The sequence below is a fragment of the Anopheles nili genome, chromosome 3 (genome assembly GCF_943737925.1).
Source record: "Anopheles nili chromosome 3, idAnoNiliSN_F5_01, whole genome shotgun sequence".
NCBI classification, from domain to species: domain Eukaryota; kingdom Metazoa; phylum Arthropoda; class Insecta; order Diptera; family Culicidae; genus Anopheles; species Anopheles nili.
Window position 1 is genome coordinate 13,435,371 of NC_071292.1, and position 9,348 is coordinate 13,444,718.

The 9,348-nt window shown below is 39.4% G+C and overlaps 3 non-coding genes across 3 annotated transcripts; 2 read left to right on the forward strand and 1 right to left on the reverse strand.

Moving 5' to 3' along the window:
• Positions 1 to 375: 375 nt before the first annotated feature.
• On the reverse strand, positions 376 to 448 carry Trnak-cuu (transfer RNA lysine (anticodon CUU)). Its single transcript has one exon. It is a non-coding gene; the product is annotated as a tRNA-Lys (tRNA).
• A 1,352-nt stretch (positions 449 to 1,800) lies between these two features.
• On the forward strand, positions 1,801 to 1,873 carry Trnaa-agc (transfer RNA alanine (anticodon AGC)). The gene has a single exon. It is a non-coding gene; the product is annotated as a tRNA-Ala (tRNA).
• A 4,839-nt stretch (positions 1,874 to 6,712) lies between these two features.
• Trnan-guu (transfer RNA asparagine (anticodon GUU)) lies at positions 6,713 to 6,786 on the forward strand. Its single transcript has one exon. It is a non-coding gene; the product is annotated as a tRNA-Asn (tRNA).
• Positions 6,787 to 9,348: the final 2,562 nt, after the last annotated feature.

Consider the following 9,348-nt stretch of genomic DNA (forward strand, 5'->3'; position numbering starts at 1 on the left):
TTGGTTTGTCGTTGTGTGCTTCCGCTTGATTTGATGTTCGCACACGAGCGACATCGTATTTATTCATCACTCGAACCACTGCCTATCGCCTGTTTTGATGAAGTGTGGTCCGCATAGATGTCACCGAACCTAGGTTGTAGAAAATATGCAAACGATCACTATGCTGCGTAGCCATAACGTGTCAATTGAACAATCACACAGTTCCAGCTTCATCTCAATAATTGCAACGTTACCTGTGTTATAAAAGCGTAATATTGGCGTAACGAAAAATTATGCTTAAAGAAGCTGTTGCTACGAATTTTATAGTTATTTTGGTATGCTATCAATAATAACCATAAAATATAAAGTATAAAAAGACTAAAATATAATTTTCAGCGCCCAACGTGGGGCTCGAACCCACGACCCTGAGATTAAGAGTCTCATGCTCTACCGACTGAGCTAGCCGGGCTTGGTAAAGGTGGACACCCGCGATCATAGCAGGCCGGTCGATCCTCACGATCGCTTACCAAGTCATGATGCACTGGTATGCTGTCGGTTAATTTTAGACGTTTACCTCTACCGTTCATTTTCTATCATAACCACCGCACTTGAGCGTGGCCAGTACGTGCTTAAGATAAGATAAATTAACTTCTAGTGCAGTTGGCAAGTGCGAATGTTTTTCTTCAAGTGTTTCTAAGAGTTTGTGAAATGCTACCATTGGAGTGGCTGAATAATATTTTCTCTTTCTTTTTCATATGGATGTTGAAATCCTTTGAATGAATCGTGATCAAATTGAAATAAGATCTGCTTGCGTACTCATTTGATTCCCGTTTCGGAATGCATCAGCAATGGTATTGTGTTTCAAACGAATTTTTTCACGTCCCGCTCGCGATCACTGGCCTAGGGTTGACCAGCGGTGCAAGAGAGTATATTTGCGTGCGAGAGGGAATTATTTTTTTCTGCATGCGAAAACGGGAAATAACCAGCCATCGACCAACCAGATCGTATTCGTCGGAGCGTGTTAATTTAATCGTGAAACGCTCCGATTGTAATAAAGGGTTTAATGGAGAAGAACTGCTTTACTTATCTGTACAAGCCCTTCGAGGTGGTCCTTGGATTCTGCAAAGCTACGCAAAATTGTCGCAGTCACCAACGAACCCTTATACTCTTACACGACATTGTGAAGGTCTACTGAACAGTGTGATTTGTAGAACTGACCTTGAAAAGAAAATTCAATTGACCAACGACCCAAGAAGAGTTTTTCCTCTGTTGTTTGTGCTATATCGGTCATGCCTTCAATAAGTTCTCGTTCTTTTGTAAGGAGAGGCTTGGTTATCACAAATTTCTATGTTATATGAACGGTCGGTTCATGGTTAATGTTTTTTCCTTTCTTTACTACGGTTCATTTGCGCTATGCTCCATTGGACCAGAATAAACCGCCATCGACAGATTGCCGGTCAAAGCTAACGAGGTGTTTTGTGGTGTACTTTTTTTCTGTTCCCGGAATAAATCATAATTAACGCCACAGCCGCGGAAAGGCTTTTTACATAAAGGTAGTGTTTTTTTATATCCCCTATCAATACCGTGATGTAGCGTAATGAACCGATATTGTTTTACACCGAAGATATATTAAAGAGAACGCTCGGTGTTTTCTGGATCAACTTACTAGGTTATGTTGAATATTTAATGTAGCTTGGAAAACATTCTTTTAAATTTATTGTAAGCTAAACTTATGTATTCGTATCGAATATCCACAATGTTTTTAGTCGATTAGTGAAAGGATTAATTTTAGTACTGTTTGTTCGGGCCAGTTAACTACAAGGGGATGTAGCTCAGATGGTAGAGCGCTCGCTTAGCATGTGAGAGGTACGGGGATCGATACCCCGCATCTCCAATGTGATCTTTTTTATTATAACTTATTTTTTCTTGCTCCCAATGACTTATCGCTGTGTACACCATACTGATTGTTCAGCCTTTTTTGTTGATTTGTATATTTTATCACCTCATAATTCACAGCTGCAGCATGGTAATAAATTCGTTGGATTTTTGGCACCGCCTCGTTCTTGATGGTGCCGATTTAGATAACGCGTGCAGAAATTGCTGTCATAATTTAATGCCACCAATCTTCTTATCGTGTCACACCTCAGACCCCCGGTACCATTGCTGGTATCGGTCAAGAAGGGAGGGATGTTCATTATCTTTGCTCGAAGCGAAACGCGTGGCAGGAGTAGAGGTTGTAATGCCACAACCTGTGTGTTTAGTGGTCATTTATTTCCTCGTTAATCAGCAATGTATCCTCATTCGTGTGGTGTATTGACGTGGATTTTTGCGTGAAGGAAGAGGTGAGTAAAAAAGGCTACTTTATTGCTGGTCTCACTAAACCGTCGTGACACGCACGCACGCCTCTACTTAACACTTAACTCACGCCCGCGGGTTCGTTGTTTGTTGGGAAATGTTTTAAGCGGCAATTGAAAAGTAGGAAATGTGCAAAAAAATGCTGCTCCATTCGCAGTAAGAAGGCAGGGCCATTTATTCGCGTTTTCTATACCCATATTCTATTCACCTGCCTCGGCAGGATAACGAATTTATTAGCTCGCGTGTCACCATATCGTTAAACCCGTCATCAACTACCGTGCCGCGCGTGTATAGGGAGCGGAACGTAGGGTGAGTAGCCCAGTGATCCAGAAAATGAAATAAAACTCCTCACCTACTGAACCCACCCGATCAGCCCCGCAAATCAGTTCCGGAACCGCCTCTCTGTTCCCCATGCTGGAAACCTCTACTTTGCATGCATCTTCGCCACCCTTTCTTACGTATCCGGGGGACGAATAAATTGCACAATCTCCTGGCGGTTGTGTACGACCGGATTTTTTGATACATTGCTTCCCAAATGGTTTTTGTCCCTTTCCCGAGACTTCCTTGGTCTCGCCCATCATCACCTTCGTCTAGCATTACATTTGGGTCATTCGGTTAGGCTCGCCGCGGGGTCGGTAAGCGATGGAGTCGCTTCCTTGTCGTTCTCCACTTACCGACCTCCGGAAAATCGAACGGCAAGCCGGAACTGACCAGCCATAAATTTTGCCCCCATTTTAACCCCTTGAAGCTTGCGATCCTCTCCGCACCGATCGATGCCAGCGTCATTCCTTTGCGTACCATCTCCATATGCGTGGTTCTCTTTGAATATGCAAATTCTCCAACGTCGTCATTGCCCCCGGCGCCCCCTTTGCCACCCGAAAAACTCCCCAGGGTTCCGATGCAGCAGGAGCACTACCGCGCGGCCATTACAAAATCGATGAATTATGTTGCACCTTCTTGGTTTTCGTGTCGGTTTTTGGATGGGGTGGAAAATTATGAGCGCGCGGAATTTCACAACCGCCGAGTCCCAGCTCCAGTGGGTGGGGGTCTGGAAGGATGCATCGTTTAGCATAACTTTAGTGAAACAGGGCGACAATGGCGGGATGGGGATCGCAAGGACAAACGGGCATAAAATATTCGTACCGAAAATAAAACAGTGCCGAGGTGGCATTTTTTTCCCTCAACAAAACCGACCATCATCCCCTTCGTCCCGTCGCAATGGGGTTGCGTATGGGTTTCGTGGTTATCGGAATATATTTATGCAAACCGCGTTGTTGTTCGTTCATGAATCCGGCCACAGTTCATAATGTGGTGAGGAGAATGTTTTAAATTTCCTATAAACTACCACCACACCGTCGTTCGATAGAACTATTTCGTATTTCTGTTAATGTCGCTGGTTTTGTGGAATGGTTTGTGACATTTTCAAAGTTCCCTCAAAGTCGGCTATTTCGGTGTTGGCTCTCCCGAACATGTATGTGGAACATTTTTTCCCGTTTTGCATGTGGTGTTCTACTTTTTTTTTGCAAAAAGAAAGGTAAAATGTAGGCCTGATAAATTGACGGTGGAAAGCACCATTTCCGTTGCGGAAACAGGAAGAAGCGAGCGAGAATGGGATGGGAAGGGAAAACGCTATATTTCGGCTTATTTTCTTCTTTTCCCTGTGTGCTTTTCTTCAGTGTATGGCAGGCTGTGCGTGAATAGCTTGTTAGCGTTCCCTAGCGAAATTCTCGTGGCTCAAGACACTTTCTAACACGATTGGGTGGTCGAAGTGAAACGAAAGGTGGATGAACTTGACACAAAATACAGTGTGCCGAAAATTGGCATGTTTAAATGTGTTCGCGTTTCCTTCGAATCAGTGTGTCACATTATCACAGTAGGGGGGTGATGTCAATCGGTATTTTTTGTGTAACATGTTTCTGTTCGTTTGCCTATTAGATGGAGCAGAAATACATTCTTTTTTTATGTTTTTCTCCATATTTAATACTACCCAGGCATATAACCATCGTCAATAAAGCTTATTGTTCGAGGCCTGCGGTGTAACGTACTACAAACGTTTGTATAGTTTACTTATCAGTTATCTGCCAATGCCATCAATAAAGAAAGCAAAGATTAAAAATAATGAATCAGTAAAAAAGTTTTCTGCTTTTGCCGATGAGATGCTTCACTAATAAGGCATAACTTTGCTCGCAAAAAAGTTAAAAAAAATGAATTCATAAAAAGTATGCAGAACATGAATAAAAGAAGAATTTTAAACTTTTCTTGCATTCTGCGCTGCCAAAGCACAGAACAGATGGATCATTTTTCTCAGTGTTTTTTTGTTCAATGGTCATAACTTGAAACATTGATTTCGGTCATCGTTTGCTACCATTTTACTTCATCGTAATGGTTGAACTTGTACAATTCATAATATCAAACATTAGTAAGCTGCACGTAACATAATCTTTAGAAAGACATAGTTATCAATGTTCATGTTTTTCGATAGCTGAATACGTTCACAATATTAGACTTTTCGTATTCATCCATTTTTATTGGTTCAGTTCTGTTTCGATGCACCTTTTCCATTAATCTGTCCATGTTGATTGGATTTTTGTTCATCAAAGCATAAATGGTTTCAGCTATCAGGAGCTGATTTTCTTTTCTATATCGCAATATCTATGGAGTATGCAAGCTTATGAAAATCTCCCTCCCACGTATTAGACGAGAAATAGATTCCTTTCAGCCTTCAGTTGTCTGTGCCCTAAATTGTCTTATCCGCAGATTAGGATGTTCTCAACGCATTCAAGATGGTTGCTCATATGACCAAAGGAGAGATGGGTTTTAGGGAAAGTGTAGCATGTGTGCTTGTGCTGAGCTTTCCTGACGAATGTGTAGGTGAAATTCGTCGCCTTTTGGGATAAGAGAATGGTGGTGCCTGCATATCAGATTCTGCGAGACTTAATAATTTATCCTAACAGGGTTTTGGATGTTGCTTTTTACTAGAAAAATCCATTACGAGGTGGAAAGCATGGATTTAGTAATAACATTGTAGTGTTGTTAGAATGAGTATGATACCATATTTATATTGTCAAATGTCGTTACTAACCTGTTGCAGACTTGAATCTTTATATTTGTTTACTTATTTGAAGAACAGAATCAGACCAGAATTTAAATAGAATTGTAGCTTTTTAATTAAATGTTATTGCTGGTATTATGATAAATTTGTTTAATAAAATTTAAATTCTAAAGATACATATTGAACTTGTTGAATATTAACAGTTTCTTTGTTGAAAAATAATAGATTTATGATATTATATCCTCATCTAAAACATTAAATATTTACTAAAATCCGTATCATATTTTGTCTAATTTTGAGCGTCTAAAATATCATTCAACATATTTTTTTATAAATGTCTATATGAAAGGTTGCTAGAGTTCCTCCTTCTTAAACGTTTGCAGTTTTTCTACTATTCATATAATACGTTAGTCAACCCTTATCCATTTGGAGCGTGTTTGTGTGGTTTCTTGCTAAATGGTCGTTTGGGATTAGAATAAAGAAATTTTTTTATTCTGCTTTCTTCGCGGCTAAGTTGCCTACATTTTTGCTGATCCAACTTGTTTGAGGTTTTCCTGGTTATATTTTTCGGGGATGGGTCTGTAGCGGAGGTGGCGCGGAGAAAAATTATTCCCCCCCGGGTGATTACTACTTCCATTACTACTGTGTGTAACCTGGCAAATAAGCAGGCAGTATCCGCTTGATTCTGTACTCTGGACCGAGATGTTAGCCCATTGCTATAGGACAGAACAAGCAAAAACAGATTCTTTAAAATAATATTTAGGTACACAAGCTAGAACCTCTTCTCGAAAAAGAACTAGAAGAACAGCTTGATCCACGGAAATTTGGGGCGTATTTGATAGAAAAGGAGCTTTTAAAGGATTTTGATTCTGTTCAAAGGAGATTTTGAACAGAAGAATGCAGTCTCGCCTCCTGTCAGACTCGGGGTATGAGGAGCAGAACTGGGGTACGGAAAAACACTAATTGAAACTCCAAAGTTTGTTCTTTACAGCCTCTAAACATTTTTCATTGATGCTCAATATGAAGCAGACGATGAACATCATTTGATTCACGCTAACATCATTTTACGATTACGCTAACATGGAAGGTAGAATAAGCATAATTTGGGTAATATTTTTGGATAGATATGTGTATAAGAATTTCCAACTGAAGATTGCCAAAGAAATATTTTTAGATGATTAGTTTTATCATAATAAATGTTAATAATGTACTTCAGTTTATAAATCTGTGTGGTATCTACGTGAATATTGAGTGATGGAATAGAATTACTTGTACAGGCAATTTGTCGCATGAGAAAAGATGGTATTAGAAGTGGCATGAATAAGTGCCTTCGTGGCGCAATCGGTTAGCGCGTTCGGCTGTTAACCGAAAGGTTGGTGGTTCGAGTCCACCCGGGGGCGCATGAACTTTTTTTTACATTGTTTTTTTTAGACAAAGAGTATTACAACATTATTGTATGTGTATCATAAATTTTATTCGTTCATATTGCATCATTATTTTCGCGGTCGTACTAACTACTTACCGGCATAAGAATCTATCTACCAGACTTGACCAGATGTTGTTTGTTGATATCTGTACAATTCCACTTCCATGCTTGTTGACTAAAATGTGATTTCATTCGTGGAAATTTAATTGCTTTGATTTCCCCCTCTCAGGAAGCATTACTAATGAGATTTTTTTGTAGCAAATACAGCTAGGGATATGTTTTACTCGTACCACAAAAGCAAAGCTTGTGTTCGATAAAATCAATGCCTTTTGATCGAGACAAACAAGCGAACGGGCAAACAGCACTAATTAAACTGTGTGCTCAACTCCCTTACACAGCCACGCACTGACCTACGTCTATGTTGCAAAATGTTAATCAATGTTCCAATCGAGTTCGATGTTTATTCGGTGGTTCTCTTCCAATTCCCATTGAAAAGCTATTTCAACCAGCGTTTTTTTATTTTTCGCAACGAATTTAACTTAATTAACCTTTTGATATGAAGATGCAAAAACACATTCGTGACTAAACTAATGGTATGGATTTTAAATTGTTGAACCATGATTATTTAAATCAAAATAAATTTTAACGGATACAGTAAGGAGTGCTTGTTTGTTTTTTTGTCTATTTATATTTTCTATTCGTCGATCCTATTTATTAACATCATCATAGAAATATACGAGAATTGAATTTAAATAGATCCTACACCTGGTATTGGAGAAAATTGAGTTAGTGAGAGAAAACTTAATTGTTATTCAACGATTTAATACTTTCACTTGTGCTCATTTGCACATCGTTCATAATTTTTATGTGCTTTCGGCCATTTATCGCGATAGTTTTTGAATTATTGGTTCAATAAATGTTTACTCTTATTAATTAAATTTAATGGAATTGTGCGGTTGACCTCGAGGTCGATTGAACAAACATCGCTTTCGCTTCTGATGAAAATGTGAGGAATGGATTGTATGCCATAGTTGCTATTAATATCTATAGATTGATTTTGAGTTTTTTGTTGATTCTTTTGCATCTAAAAATGTAATTCTCGTATAATTAAAATCCAACGCGCCAGCCGCTATTAGTTATTTCATATACTATTATTTTATTTGTTATAGCTTGTTAGTCTGTTTCATTAGTATAGCTGTTAACTCTATAAATGAACGTGTATGATATATAACAAATGTATAATAATGGAAAATGATTGCATTTTTTTTGCAAGAATGGAAAAGGCCAGCTAAAAGATTGATTCCAAACTGGAGCCTGTAGCCAGATCGTTATGCAAACGGAACAAAAGCATAGAGTTCATATATTACATCGTGGAATGGAAATGTGATTATTAAATTCTCTTCTCTCTTTGTCTAAGCTCTATTTCGATGCTCTTTACCGATGCAGGCTCTTGTCAAGTTTTCCCATTTCATTTTCACCGCAATCGACACGTCACATCTGTGTGTGAGATGAGGCAAGTGTGCTTTCATTTTGTGGAAAGAAAACTCATAACTTTATACCTCTCCATCCTTCTCTGCATTTGTTTTTTTTCTCTCTCTCTCTCTCTCTCTCTCTCTCTCTCTCTTGTGCTCTCTTTTTGTCTTTAGTTTTCCCTATTTTTCACATCTCGCACCATGTCCGATGCCGTGGTTTCGCTGGCAGCTTTGTTATAACTTGCCCTGACCAAAAGCTCGAGAAGCGATGATGATGCACACACCAAAACCAAACACGCCCGTTGGCGGCCCGTTGTTTTGACAGACAGGCAGAGCGTGAACGCAGGCCCCGAGGTTGCCTCGTGCGAGGCCAAAGCATAATTATTTTTGCCGCCATTGGCCTACTCCAAGGGGAAAAAGTAATGGAGCGAACGAGAGACCCTCGTGGTGTTTTTCCATGTCAAGGTCTCTGGCAAGACCGGGTCGCTTTTGAGGTGCGCTTTTCCGGCGCTTTGATTCACGTTCGATTATAGCGCACATAAAAGCGTACGGCGGCGAGTACTAATGGGAGGAGCAGCAGAGGGTGTTTTTCTGCTCCTGCTGCCCTCGTCTTCATTTATGGTTACCACCCGAGGCTTTCAATGCTGCCTTCTCGGCTCGATGAACCGGGATGTATTTTATACACCGCACAACAGAAGTTGTTCTGCGTCAAGAGAATTCAATTGGGCAATAATTCTATGCTTTTTTGGAATCACATCAAGTAAATAATAAAACGGCTTCAAACGGGACAAACAATTCGACATGGCACCTTCACAATAATATATATTTCAGATTACATAGCCTTCAGTATCTGGTAGAAAACTAAAATGATGGCACATTGCTTAATGAAGTTGAACTTCAATTTACTTTCAACGGTCAAATGAAAACTATATTTACTAGTCTTAAGGTTTTTCAGTAGTTTTCCGAGAAATCAGTTTCAAATCTTATGCATTCATATGAATATGAAATATTATGTATTCCTACAATTTTGAAGCTCCAATGATTTTTTGTGAAATCGTTCCAGT